The sequence below is a fragment of the Tauraco erythrolophus genome, chromosome 27, assembly GCF_009769465.1.
Source record: "Tauraco erythrolophus isolate bTauEry1 chromosome 27, bTauEry1.pri, whole genome shotgun sequence".
Classification (NCBI taxonomy): Eukaryota; Metazoa; Chordata; class Aves; order Musophagiformes; family Musophagidae; genus Tauraco; species Tauraco erythrolophus.
In genome coordinates, this window is record NC_141491.1 from 99,214 (window position 1) to 113,720 (window position 14,507).

Below are 14,507 nucleotides of genomic sequence, written 5' to 3' on the forward strand. Positions count from 1 at the left end.
CGTGCATCGCACCAACGATTTCACTACTGCTCATTTGGTCTGACTAAGGAGTGCAGGTTAAATTTTGCCTGGAGGAAAACAGATCGTTCTCAAGAAAGATGAAGGTGGTGTGGACCATAATCAGTTTCCATCACCTAACATGGGATTCATCCTCTCATCACTGTTCTTATTACAGTTTTGGTCTGGTGGTGGTTTTTTTTGAGGGGGAACACAGCAGCTGGGAGGACAACGCATGTCTGAAATCCTACTGGTTACGCAATCATTCCTACAGCTGAGTTGATGCCAAAAGCCTAGAACGCCAAAAGCCTGGAATGCCAAAAAGCCCATCCTAATACCTAGACCTGCAAATAATTTATACTTCATTGGGCCTTGCCTTGATTATTTTTACTTCAACTGCAATACAGACAGGAAATTTTGACACTGACAGAGAAAGATCCAGGTTACATAACAGTTAACCCTTTCTCTATATGCTTCCTTTCCTCCCTTACATGACACTGCTGCTTCGTTATCTAATCCCTTATTGAAACACGCGATTAAAGAGAAATGCTGTAGAAGGCACACCCTTGCCAGCTTTTCTTTAGTAAGCAACATCTTTCACTAGAACAATTACAACTATTGCCAGGGAATGAACTCGTAGGGCTTGGAATCACTGTATATCGTATTTTCACTTTTCTCTGGCTATCTTCTAGAGGAATTCTTTGCTCTACAAAAGTCAGCTTCTACATGCCTACAAATAAGCTATTCTGATATGGTATCTCTAGCATTATCAGATTGGGTCTGATATGCAATCTTGAATTCCAGCACTTGGTCTGTATAACCATTGAAGACTGTACATTGACACTTCAGTAGCATCCTTCCATCAAGCTGCTTTATGAAATGGAAAGAAACCAGCAAAAACTAAGGAACACTGAATGTCACAGCCCAAAGTGGAACAAAATATGCAATAACCACTATACAGCAGTTTAAAGAGAACAATCCAGCAGAACATCTGGGCACAGGAAGCACGATTGAAATTAAGAAAACACAAGACAATTATCCAACTTCCAATCTGACCAGGAGACAGTATCCATTGGTTCTAGACAGCATAAGGGAATCACGACAGGATCAACATCTCATTAGAAAAATGGATGTTCCTTTGATTTGGTTGGTGTTAAAGAGCAAGAGTTCTATAATGGTGTAAAGAAATAATGACATCAGCTGCACCATCTTAGTGCTAACATTTAGAGATGTGCTTTCCTCAGTCAAATCTGCTGACAGCTTTTGGTATTTCCTTGATTCAAATAAGAAAAGGTAAGGTTAACATGCTGCACAGAACAGAAGACAATATCCCAAACATGGCAACAGCAGACAAGAAGGGGCTTTGCAGGTAGGGGGCCTTGCTTGAGAATTCTTAATTTTTTCAGGACAGGGTTCTGACCAGAGAATCACCTCTTTCCTATGCACACAATTCTACAGCAGACTCCAGGCACTGGCCTCAAGTTATCAGATAAAATATTTTGTCCTTATCCTTCCCGTGATAACTGTTCCTGCAATGATTATTTTTACTTTATCAATCTAGTAAGCACTTCCACAGCATTCCTTAGAGTCCTTCCAGACCTCAAACAGCATTAAATACTTCCCGATGGAATCAGAAATTCATAGCTTCTGGAGGGTTTCCCCTAAACTCCCCAAGAAATTAAGAGGAACGATGAAGCTGCAAAGTTTTACTGTGCACCTTTGTCCAAGAAAGCCACCATTTTGCTACCTGTTGTCCCAGTGATGGGGACACTACCATCTGACTATAATTAAAGTCACCCAGGTAGAGTAGGAGGCTCTTCCACTGTGCTTCTGCCAAACTCTTCTGGAGGACATTTTTTTCTTGTTTACACCACAAGAAAACAAAACACCCTCAAAAATACCCATGTCTAAATCAGTTAAACGGATCACTGCTTTAAATGCTTTTTTCTTTTGAAGCGTTGCTTGTGGCATACATGGCTTTTAAATGCAACATTGCCAGCCAGCATTAAAGCACAAAATCCACCATACTTATTCTGCAAACTGGTGCTTCACTTAATACTCAAATTCAGTTATTGTGTGACAGCTCCTTCTGCCTGGAAAAGGCAAGCCTGTACTGAATGCACTGACTCATGGATTGTCTCTTTTGTATCACTTCTACTTACATAATCCAGCATACACAGTAGCCTCTCTTCAGGCATTTAGCAAGACCTTGCCCTTAAGTTTGTGAACCAAAGCACGATCATTTGAGAAATTAATCGTACAGTTTTAAAGCTATGCGGTAACATTCAACCTAGGTAACACCTTTAGCCTCTAACAAACACAGCGCAGATGCTCTCGGCATCTCTATGAAAAGCACGTCTGCTGTTGCTACTGATCATATGGCATCCTCCGAGGATTTTGTTCTGTTTTCCTTTTTCCTCTTGAATAATTTGATTTGGTTAGATTCCAATTCTACTGCACAGAATCCAACTTGGAGAACAAGTTAAGCTGTGGCAGGAAGGAAGGAACGTTCACAAGCCAAATTCCCTTGGGAAAGATCTATTAACCAATAAATAACAAGACTTTTCTTACTGGTTCTAATTAAAACAGAATTTCTCTGATTTAGGAGTTAAACTGTGTACTAATTCAAAAATTCAGTTTGATATCTTGCAGTAACATTTAAGCTCTATTAATTTTCATTTTTTATTGAGTTGATGCAGAGTCAAAAAAGGGAGGGAAAAAAAGTTCATGTCACCAACTGCAAATGATTGCTTTGGTTCTAGGTTCTTCACACAACTGGAACTTAAATTTCTAAAACCCCATGCACAGAGAATCTTTAGACACCATGGGATGACATTTTAAGTGCAGATGAGCGTGCTGAACATAGGAAAGAGCCACTGAATAGGTAAATAACAAAGTGTGTATACAATTCAGTAGACAACGTCCACTATGTCAAGCCCGTAATTGTAAGATCCAAGTTTTTATTCTGTTTTCCCACAAAAACTTAAGAATACTTTTCAGAAAGTCATCAAAAACAATTTCCTATTAAGGTAGCAAAAACCTTAGCTGGCAGATTTTGGACAAATTTTTCAATAGCTTTTGCATCAACTGATGACAATTATAAGAAATTTCAGCCATAAATATTGTTTAGCAAATATTTAGGGTAGGTTAAAAATAGGTTAAAAATATTCTTAATATTAGGTTTAAAATATTCTTTAGGTTAAAAATATTCTGAATCAGAACAGCTGTATGTAACCAGCTAAGATGAAGAACTGAAGGCAACCAGAATGCAAAAAGTGTACGAAAAGTCTCTTGTCCTCCATTAGTTTCTTAAGTCTATAAAATCAGAATAGACAAGGAAAGCAAAATGAAGATTTTAGTATCATAGAAATAAATCTAGGTGAGTAGTAACACAGGAAAGGGAGTATCTAATGGGAAAGTGCTGTTCTAAACTGGGACTGTTTTCTGACTAACGATGGAAGTTCAGTTCTCTCGTTCTAGGAGGACAAGAGTTCTTGAAGTTCTCTTTCCAAGTGCACTCACAAAGTAGATCACTGAAGCCAAACACAACAAACTTTGCAAGGGCTATTGTTAGTCTGACGCAAACAACTTTTCAGATGTCTGACTGAAGTTATTAAATAAGCTAAATTCAGAAGAGTTGGGCACTAACACAATTTTCAACAGCCATCTAACATGTGTCTCTTGCAGAGTTCTTCACCAAGTACAGTATTAGAATTACTACACACAACTGTATCACTCAACTGTAAAAACAGGCAAAAAACAGACAACATGCAGCTACTTTTTGCCACAAGATAGCTAGTCACTAGCTGATGTAGAAAAGCCATCTTTAACAGACAATATCACCTTCTTGCTTCACTCCTTGCCACGTAAGTATAGTGACCTACACACAATGCAGCTTGCGTGTATTGAAAGTACTGTTACAATTAACGAATAACTGCTGAGATATAAAACAGGAAAAAAAAAATTGTTTACTTGCACTTAACAACCTTCTGTTGAGGTTTTCATGCTTTCTCCATGTTGCTGCTGCAAGAGAGTTCCTGGAGCCAGAAGAACTGTGGCAATAAAGTTTCTGAAAAAAGTTTAAGGCTTTCTGCTGTGTCCCCAGTTGAATCAGTTACTCTAATTACAATTTCCACCGTCAGGATGAAAAGGAGAGTGGCACTAGGAAAATTACGGCCACACATTCCAGGAGTAGCAGCTTTCTGTAGAAGCCGAGCACTACTGACAAACGCACCACTTTCCATCCAATTAAGTTACGTCAAGAGAGTTATCTTTCTGAAAGTGGAAGATGGTGGCCCCAGCAACTTAAGCTATAATCAACCTAGAAACGTCCTTCCGATTTGCACTTGAAATACTGAATTTCTCTATTTCAACTGCGTTTTAAAGACATCACTGGTCCTAATTTTCTGTTTTGTTTAAAAATAACCAGCTGTTTCTTTGGAGAATTTAACATACAGACTGTCTTGTCTACAATGGATTTGGGACAAATTGAAACAAATAATATTTATCCCATCTTCCCTAAGTTCAGGTCATCTTCAACTTTATCATACTGCTTAGACATTGTCTAAGGCAGGTGAACAGATGACTCATTCAGTGATTAATAACTTCCAGTACAGCTGTCATCTGCAGCAAGGCTTAAACACTGACTTCTGAACATCAAAGCTGTGCAAGGGCAAACAGGCATAATCAAATTAATAAATAAAATTTTGCAAACTGGAACTGCTCCTATCTTCTTCAGCACTAGGCTGAAAAATGATGTTTATTGTAAGAGTTTATTCCTGATGTTCATAACAACCATTCAATCTTCAGATAAAGTATACACTCACAGCAGTCTTGCCATTTATCTGACAATGCAAGACAAGACAACAAATTCTGTTTTTCTGTTAACTAGTTCTAACAGGATCTTACGTTTCAGAATTACCATAAAAGGTAATTTGACAAACATTTAATATAGTCAATTTCTCAACATGGCCCTATATTTACATACAAACTGTTGACTTTTTTTATAATACTGACATATTTAGGAAATGGCTGTACTACTAAGCAACCAGCTGAAGCTAATGACTTAAAATCAAACAGGCTGTCTTGCAGTTTGCATGTGTCCATTTTGTTTTAGCAAATTTTCTCCATCTCATTATTATTTCTCTTTATTTTCATGTACTAATTTTTTCCCCCCTCAGGATCTAGCTTATTAACATTATTTTTGAAATGTTCCTCAACAGCAGCAGTTCTCATTCCATTTTTCACAATACTTACCTCCTTTGCACCTAATCCCCTAAATCTTCACTTCCTATTTTGTTGCCCATTTGTTTCTCAAATGGTCACCCTGATGAAGAAGGCTCAGCAGATGCCATAACTCACTCACCAGACAGGTGACCCTGCACAGCAAGGCCCAGTCTGCGCCTTGAAAACAGGTATCATTCCTTACCTAAGGATCTTGCCTGTCAACACCCTAAACTGAAACAGCACTTGGAGCAAGAGCAACCAGGCCACAGCTTTAGCTGCTCAGGATAGAGCAGTAGATGAAGGAATGAATGCAGGTTTCACCCTCCAAAGCTCACGCAGGAACAGGCTGTGACACCAGTGGTGCCTGCCAACATGCTTCACCCTTTGCCTGACAGAGCCTCTGTCATCCAAATACCTTAGATCTTTCCCTCAGATACGTATGAAATGCTGTATTTTGCAACTCGAGGATCAGTTACATTTGGAGACAAAAACACCACTCTAGAGTGGTCAGAGCAATCTACAGAGACTTCCTTGGTCATCTGCCCTGTTCGTATGGGAGAGCTGCAGTTCACTCTACTGGAAAAAGGCTAAATACACCTCTTTGCAAGGCTGATCATTTTCAGATACCTTGTAGACGTAAGGAAGTTACTATAAAAGAAATGAACAATGATTTATGCTGATCTGAGGCAGGACTGAAAGTGAGCAAAAACATGTAAACATATGGCATTTATTTTATGTTTGACAATTTCCAACTGGCAGTCTTCATGTAGGTACCACATCTCAAGCAATCATTGCAAAGCCCTAAAATACTCTTTCAAAGAAAATGTACATGTTTTTAAAAGGCTTTTTTTGTGATTTTGTTTGTTTGTTTTTTGAGTTTTTTGTTTGTTTGTTTGAATAAATAAAGTGGCTATGAGGATAAAAAAATGTTTCTGGGCTGACTCCAGTTGCTTTCCTGGCTTTTTTCCAACGATGTTCAAATCAAGGGTTGTTCAAACTAGCAAACAGTAGTTTTGTGGTTTACTTATACAAAAAACTGGGAGCTCTGGTATTTTTTTAGCACACATTACTAACAGGGTTCAAGAGTACCCTCTCCTCTGTCATGTGGTTCTGGCTGTGCATAAACATTGGTTTGACCAATAGGGGCAAATTTAGATACTTCTCAGAATGATTTGTTGCATTCTCACGACAGTTGCGATCCCAGACTGGATCAGATCCAGTGGGAAAATGTTTAGACAAAGTACTACACCAAATAACACTCCTGAGAGATGTGCCTGTGGTTTGCCTACAACAGAAAGTAAGGTTACACAAAGACAATAAAAAATGTCATGCTATAATTGTATGTTTCAGAGTAAATGGCCTATTCACAGGGAGTAATACTCCAAAGAGATTTCAGGCCAAAAAAATTGAGCATCCAGCAAACATGCAGTCATGCTCCTGATCTCTAACACCAACCGTTTGGTTCAGCTCTGTATAACTCAAAATATCACGGCAGTACAGAAATGAAAACCAGAAAAAGAAAGGAGGTACATGGGAAGACTAGAAAAAGAAGCTATCACTTAACCCTCTCCTCCAAACACTCTCTCCTGACCTGCTAGATTTTAGGTTTCGAGAGTCCTTAGGAAATATTTAGCTAAAAGGACTGTACTCCTCATTCAGTGATCATGCACGAGAGGTAAGCATGTGGGGACTCGGAGCTGGAAAGTGCAAATGCAACATGAAACTGAAAGGAGGAGAACGATCTTGGCAGCTCTACTATGCTGCACTAGCCAGAGCATAATGAGCAAGTTGAGATAAGCAACTACTCCCCTATATACAATAGCTTCCACAGCAAAGAAAAAAGATCGAGAGCAAGAGCATTGCGATCAAAACCACTACAGGGGAGTACCAAGAGTACACAGTCACTATTACTAGGACCTCAGTGAGTGGCTGGCTTTGGATGCCAGGTACAGTCAGTCACCTAAGTAGTTTCACCTCCTCAAACGTTTCTACCTCCACACACATTTTACTTAGAGATTTTGCAACAGATTTGCTTCCTATTTACTGCAAAGTTACGCCAGAACAGCTAAAGTCCAACCATGACTGCTTTTGTGCAGTCAGAGGCAACATGGCATATTACAGTTTTCTACCAAAATAATTCTGGCAGCAAGAACAAATGAAACAGCGAATGCAGAAGCTCCACTTCCTTAACGTGCTGGTTTGGGCTGGGACAGAGTTAATTTCCTTGACAGTAGCTACTATGGGGCTATATTTTGGATTTGTGCTGAAAACAGTGTTGATAATACAGGGATGTTTTCATTATTACACAGCATCAAGGCCCCTTCTGCTCTCACACCGCCCCCCAGCAAGCAGGCTGGGGTGCACAAGAGCTGCGAGGGGACAGAGTCAGGACAGCTGACCCCAACTGACCAAAGGGATGTTCCACACCATATGACATCATGCTCAGCATCTAAAGCTGGGGAAAGAAGGAAGAAAGGGGGGGACCTTCAGAGTGATGGTGTCTGTCTTCCCAAGTGACCATTATGCGTGATGGAGCCCTGCTTTCTTAGAGACGACTGAACATCTGCTTGCCAAGGGGAAATAGCCAACTAATTCCTTGTTTTGCTTTGCTTTCATGCACAGCTTTTGCTTCACCTATTAAACTGTCTTTATCTCAATCCACGAGTTTTCTCACTTTTACTCTTCCAATTCTCTCCCCCATCCCACTGTGGAGGTGGTAAGTGAGCGGCTGTCTGGTACCTAGTTGCCCGCTGGGGTTAAACCATGACACTTAACTACAGTTTGGCTCCTTAACAGCCTTTGCCTTCTCAATTCCCAACACTTAAACCTAGCCTACACCTCTACTCATTTCTTCTCACTAACCAGTCTGGAACAACATTTCCAAACAACTGCTTGGGGTTCTTTTCTCCTTCCTACTGGCTTCCCTATTCTTCTTGCATTAGAGTTGTTTCGACTCATTCTACTAGCATAGATTCCACTCAAGACAATGAAGTTATTTCTGTAACACTTCTCACTCAAAACATTTCTACTCTCAAAGGCATTTTTGTCTTTGCCTTCAATTTGCCTGAATGTAAGCTGCATAGCCTTTATTTTTAGCCCCTTCAAGTGAGATTTATCAATTTTTATTCTTCTTATTGGTATAGTAGATTGCTCTGAATAGCAATTACTACATGCACACATTCACACAGCACAGAAATAATGAATTATGTCTGTAAGTTTGACACACATGATGTTAGAAGTTCATTAAAACTACATTCTTACAGTCATATTGTGATAGTATGCTTATGAATATATTTTCCGACTCAGGTGACACCATTATTCAGCTTTTCTTATCCTCTTTGTTTCCTGGAATGTTACCTAAAGCTGTTTAGAACCCAGAAGATGTAAGACATTGAAATCCTCTGGAGACAGCTTCTTGCCTGCAACTGATCACAGGTAACATTACAAAAACTAATTCACTATTATTGTTAAATTACTGTTAGATGTAGTGCCAGTTACTTTCATTCACATCTTTGTGAATGTACAAAAGATCCTTTGTAAACCAGTGACTAATCAATAGCAAAAGAGAATTTGTAAACCAGAGACTAATCAAAACAGCCAGAATATGTAGAAATGACTTACCAGTCCTTAAACTGTATGTCCTTTATTTTATGTTTATTCTCAGCCTTTAAATCGACTTCTTTTCTAAGCCAGAGGTCACAGTGAAATTTCTGGTACTTATTTTCTCAGTATGCTGGAATAAGCAGAACATCATAGCGTTACTTTATGACAAATCATGTTAACTCACATCACATACAACAGCTTAGACTTTATCTGAGGTGTATTTTGAAGCAGTAACAGCACAAAGCTGAGACCACTTTTCTCAACCTGGGAAGCTGATAATTTTGGCGCCTTTGTGGACAGTCTGGTCCAGGAAGGAGGGGCTAAACTTTGAGGTTCATGGTCAGTAGAGTTCATTTTATCAGGGTGGGAAAAGAAATTAGAAAAAAAACAGAGACAAGACATAGAGGACTTCTGAGCCAACAGCAGTGAAACCAAAAACCTTCTCCAGCTTGCCAAAAAGTTTCTGCGGCTTTTAGGACCTAAACAAGATTTTGCTATTACCGTAGAAGTATCTATGCCTCTATTTAGCCTCTTCCTATTGCATAAATGTAAGACACTGAGGGAGCTGGGAGTGAACAAGAAATCAAATAAACATTTCGGCCTCTGTATTGAACCACATCACCCAAACTGGCAGCCCTGCAATGAGCTGTACTCAGGGCGGTGGGGGATGCCCTTAGCATACCATGCCTGCTCTGAAAACACAGACAGCGTCTCTATGAAGCAGACAACATTCTTATATGTAAAGACATAAGACGTGAAAGTGGGAGAATTCTTGCAAAGAGGGTCTTGAAGCTGGTTAGTATGACTCAGCATCATCAGTACAGATTATTTTCATACCCCTAGATAAAAAGTAACATGTAAAAACAGTTAAAGCTCAATGGCTACTTATGGGAATTTAGTGGGGCAGTTGGTTCCACTATGGCTCATCCAATGCATCTCACTACTTCTACATTAGGTGAGAAGTCTATTTCCAGAGCATCAAATCATTCCTTTCCTTTGTAAGAGAAAGGTATGTTTTAATGTACTCATCACTCTGAAAGACTGTTTCTTACACCTTTAGAAACTAACACCTACTCAAGACACTACCAGGACTTGATCTTACTCATCCACACACACATATTCCAGAGCTGCACAGCTTAGGCCCCATTTTATATAAACAAAGCACCATGAGACACAAACGCACAACCTCTTCAACCCAGCTACAAGATCTTTTTCTGAGATAAATACAATTGCTTGAAGTTAAATAATATGCATAGCAGAAAGAAAATAAATAGATGAAAATCTGATTTAGAGTCATAGAATGGTTTGGGTTGGAAAGGACCTTAAAGATCACCCAGTTCCAACTCCCAATTTAACCGAATTTAACTGAAAGAAGAGTCCTCCCTTAAAATTCCATGCTGCCTGAAGCTCCAACGCACTTTTTAAAAATGTGTTTAGACCATTAAAAAGAGTCTGAGGTATTCAAGTCAGACCAAAGGTTTCCTATTTCAGCACCTTGTTTCTCACAATGGCCAAAAGTGGATGCCTACAGGAGAAGAAATGCTGGTATGCATCCTTGCTTATTAGCTGGTAATTTAAGTCCCAAACAAAAGAACATACAGAACTCCTATGGTTCTGAGATCTGTGAGGTGTGACGAATCTAATCAATAGCACATATCTTGTCACTCGATAAAGAAATACTTCTTATGCTTTTACAGGAAGAGGAAAAACAACAAAAATTTTATCAAGTCTCAGAATCTATGAAAAGAGGAGGAATACAGCAGGAGAAAACGACTAGCTAGCAGCTCCATTATTACATTATCCTCATTAAGACAGCTTCACTGAGAGACAACTGTAAATTTGTGTTTGCTAAGTTATAGGCTAAATCACAGAGTAACAGATTTTATTAGCCGCCTGAACTCACAGATGATGGATGTTCAAGCAAATCTTTGTCTTGAACAGGCTTAGAGTGCAAGCAATCTATATACACTATTATTCATTGCACTATGACCAAAAACGCTATGGTTTCGTAATCAAACTGGGGCTTGAGGATATGCTAATGCTACCAGCACTCTGGGAAACACATACCTAGGAAAGACAAACGCCCTTCAACACTGGAAAGAGTTCAGTCCCTTCTGAATTCTTGAGAAGGACACAGCAATGTTCATTCAGTTGCATGACACAAACCTACTGTAGCAGGAGGCAAAACGCTACAGAAAGTAGCCAACTAAGAGACAAGTACACACCATCCCTCACCATCTTTCTTGCCATGGCTGGCATATACAGAATATATCATTATAATCTTCCATTATCACGGACTGCATATACCCTATACCATTATCAACATATGTCATAGGCCTTACATTGTCATACCTTTGATACCTCCGCTATCGACTCCCTTGAGCCGTATCACTTGATAGGTTAACAGTGACATATATCACATTATCAACAAATTATGGAGTTTGTCCAACTAACAGGGCAACCTTTTCCTATTTTAAACAACAGTGGGCCCCATTCGCATTGCTGGAAGGACAGACCACATTACTGTGGGCTGTTAAGATGCAAATAGTAGCAGAACACTAGCTTATACAAAACTCAGGGTACAGAGACAGCAAAGAAACTTGCTACTGCCCACTACTGTGGCATGTAGTCCAAAAAAAATACCAAATATTATCATATTACTCTTACATTTGAAATTCAGTTCCACTTTCACCACCTATTCTCTATATTCCCCTTTCCCTTCTCTCAACTTCTCACCATCTTTTAATTTATATACAACATTTAAGTTTGTATTTCAAAAACATACATGCTTTTCGCCTCTGAAAAATCACCTTTACTTCCCACAATGTAGACTCAGAGTATCTAAAGCATATTTGCTTGTTATATTAATAGAATTCAGAATATTGCTCTACAAAATTCCTAAAAGAGAATCGGCCAAAGTTAGACTTGGCATCTGCACAAGTCAGTTATTTTTTGGAATACTTTGACAACACTATTGTGTTATTGTCTCCCAGTTCATTTTTCTGCTCATGTATTCCCCAAAGAAGGAAAGAATGGTATTCCTGTTCTCTGAATAAGGACACATCTTGCTTGTTACAGTTATTTAATTATTTCTTTTCCCTTCTTCTTGAATTGTTGGATCTTTGGATCATGAGACTTCAAATCCTTCTAACTCTTGCTCTTCCACATGAAGGCACAGAAGTCATGCTACTGCCTCAAAGTAAAAGAAATAAGAACAAAATTTTACCAGCAGAGGAGACACTTGCTTTCAATTTCTGTCTTTTCAGCTGGATACTGCAAAGACAGCCTTCAGCAGCCACAAAAAGCCTGTTAAGTTTCCTAAATCTAATTTAGTGACACGGAAAACCTGAGCTATTCCATGCTGGGATGAGCAACTTTGCAATGCATACTCCCAGCTCCACAAGGCTCTACTCTGCTTCACCTGTGTGCACCTAGAGACAAAATAAAGGTTAAGTATAAACAGGGTTACCCTCCTATAAAGCTGCTTCTGAAGGAACTCTGCTGTCAATTGAGAATATTTTCATTTTCTTTCTTCCATTTGATCTTCTCTGCAACATATTTCTCATATTACTCCTCACATTTTACTTCCATCTGGTTTCAGCTGTTGATTAGAAACTTGGAAGTTCAACTTTAACAGCTCAGTGCAGAGATCTGACCTGCTTCCAGCCATTTTCCTCCTTGGAGGATCTTAATTCAGTCGTATGGTTCTTTTTACTGTATCTCTGCCCACACTGGAGGCTATATCCGTAGTAAGTAATTTGCAACTCTTGCCAAGAACGAAAGGCCCAAATCTCTGCAAACATAGGAGGGTTTTGTTATCCTGAAAGAAACAAAACCTACAAAACAGATGATACTGCTTTAAAAAACACTTGCTATACAAAGTGTCATCACAGGGAAGCTGCAAATTGTCAAGTTTATCAGACAGGATACAATATACATTTAAATGTTAGTCAACACTTTCACCAACAACAAAGGACCAATAGCACCTCGGATATTTGAACTCAGTCCAGAATTCACTAGAGTCACCAAAAACCAATGTCCAAGTTACTGCTCAGACAAAAAGTATTAAAAATGTTCAGCAATAAGAACTGTTTTGATGAGATATCCATGTCCTTCCCTGTACAGGATCAAGAGAAGCTAGCAGTCATCAGTTGCACAGTCAGGAAAGGCTGGTGGATGGTCCTATTTTCACCCCTAAAAAAATCATCTTTACCTTAAAAGCATTGAAACAGCATACTGAATGAGAACAGACTGATCTATACCTACTCGACATTTTGCAATGGGGCATGCCTATGAAGTATACAACAGGCAGGCACTTAAACACTCAACATACATGTGAACATAAAGACAAACTGGCCATTTGGGAACAACGACTCTCCTGTAACATCTGTGCCAGGTTTATGTGGTGGGGTTTTGGTGGCAGGGGAGAGGCTGCAGAGACAGCCCCTGGAAGGAGCTTCGAGAAGTCTCCCCGGCTCCAAAACCAGTCAGACTTGTCTCTGGCCAGGGCCAAGTCAATCAGCACCTCTGTGAATGTCATATTTAGAAGGGGACAAAGGAACCCGCACCATGAGGGCGCTGTAGTGAAGAGAAGGGGGAGGCAGTGTGGTTGCCCCCCTGTCTTGGGGACAGCTGACTGCGCTGGGCCACCATCACTTGACTGAAGATGGCCACGGGCGTGTGGCTTGGAGCACTCCAAAGCGCCCTGCTCCTGGGGTCCCTGCTGGGGGCAGTTCCTTCCTGTCAGGACTGCCAAGGTTCATCCAGCCTGGCGTGGCTGCAGAGCAGAGAGGACTGAGATCTGAGAGAAACAACCAGGCAGGCACCAAGGTGTGTGAAGATGGAGCGGGAGGAGGTGCGCCAGAGCTGAGATTCCCCAGAAGCCCGTGGTGAGACAGCAGGCTACCTCCCCACAGCTTGTGAGAGAAACCGCAGAGCAAAGATCAACGTGCACAAACTTCAAAGAAAAAGATCACCACAAACTTCAAGCCATACTATTTGCTTAAAAAAAAAAAAAAAGAAAAAAATATATACATATTTTTGCAAAAACTCCACTCAGCAGAACAAGGGAATTCTTTCTTATTCCAGACATAAAGAGCTCCTCCTAAAGAGGTAAACACTACACAATCTTAAAAGATAAGCTCCCTTTTCTAAATAGATGGAATGAGTCATACAGTAATACAATAAAACAATACAATAACACAAGAATATAGTGAGCATTAACCAGTACTTTACACATTGGGATGAGTTAGGGAACATACGTCCATCCTTGCCCATGGCAGAGGGGCTGGAACTAGATGATCTTTAAGGTCCCTCCTAACCCAAACCATTCTGAGACTCTCTATCTCATGCCTGTGGCTGCATATTCTGTGATCAAGTTCCCCAAAGATACAGCCTACGTAGCTCCGATAGCTGACCCTCATAATCATATTCAGTTCTAAAATTTAGAAATTAATCAGTTAAGTGTGATACAAGCGTGCTGAGAGTTTATCACAGCCTTCTGGAACAAGAAATTTTATAACTAAAGTTTTATACAACTACAGAGCAAAACAGTTATGAAAAAACATACAGTGAAGTGTCTTGTGAAGTTACAATAATTATCGTTCTGCCTGATGGCATCCGAGAGATTACATTCAATGCCTTAGTTTGGTAACAGCAATTTTTTGGTTTTAAAAAAAAAG

The 14,507-nt window shown here is 39.7% G+C and overlaps 1 long non-coding RNA gene across 1 annotated transcript in view; it reads right to left on the reverse strand.

The window, feature by feature from the left end:
- Window positions 1-8,944, reverse strand: part of LOC147526805 (uncharacterized) — a 51,735-nt gene extending 42,791 nt beyond the window's left edge. The window contains exon 1 of the long non-coding RNA XR_015222894.1: window positions 8,845-8,944. This is a non-coding gene — a long non-coding RNA (uncharacterized LOC147526805). The remainder of the gene's footprint in view (window positions 1-8,844) is intronic.
- Between the last annotated feature and the right edge of the window lie 5,563 nt (window positions 8,945-14,507).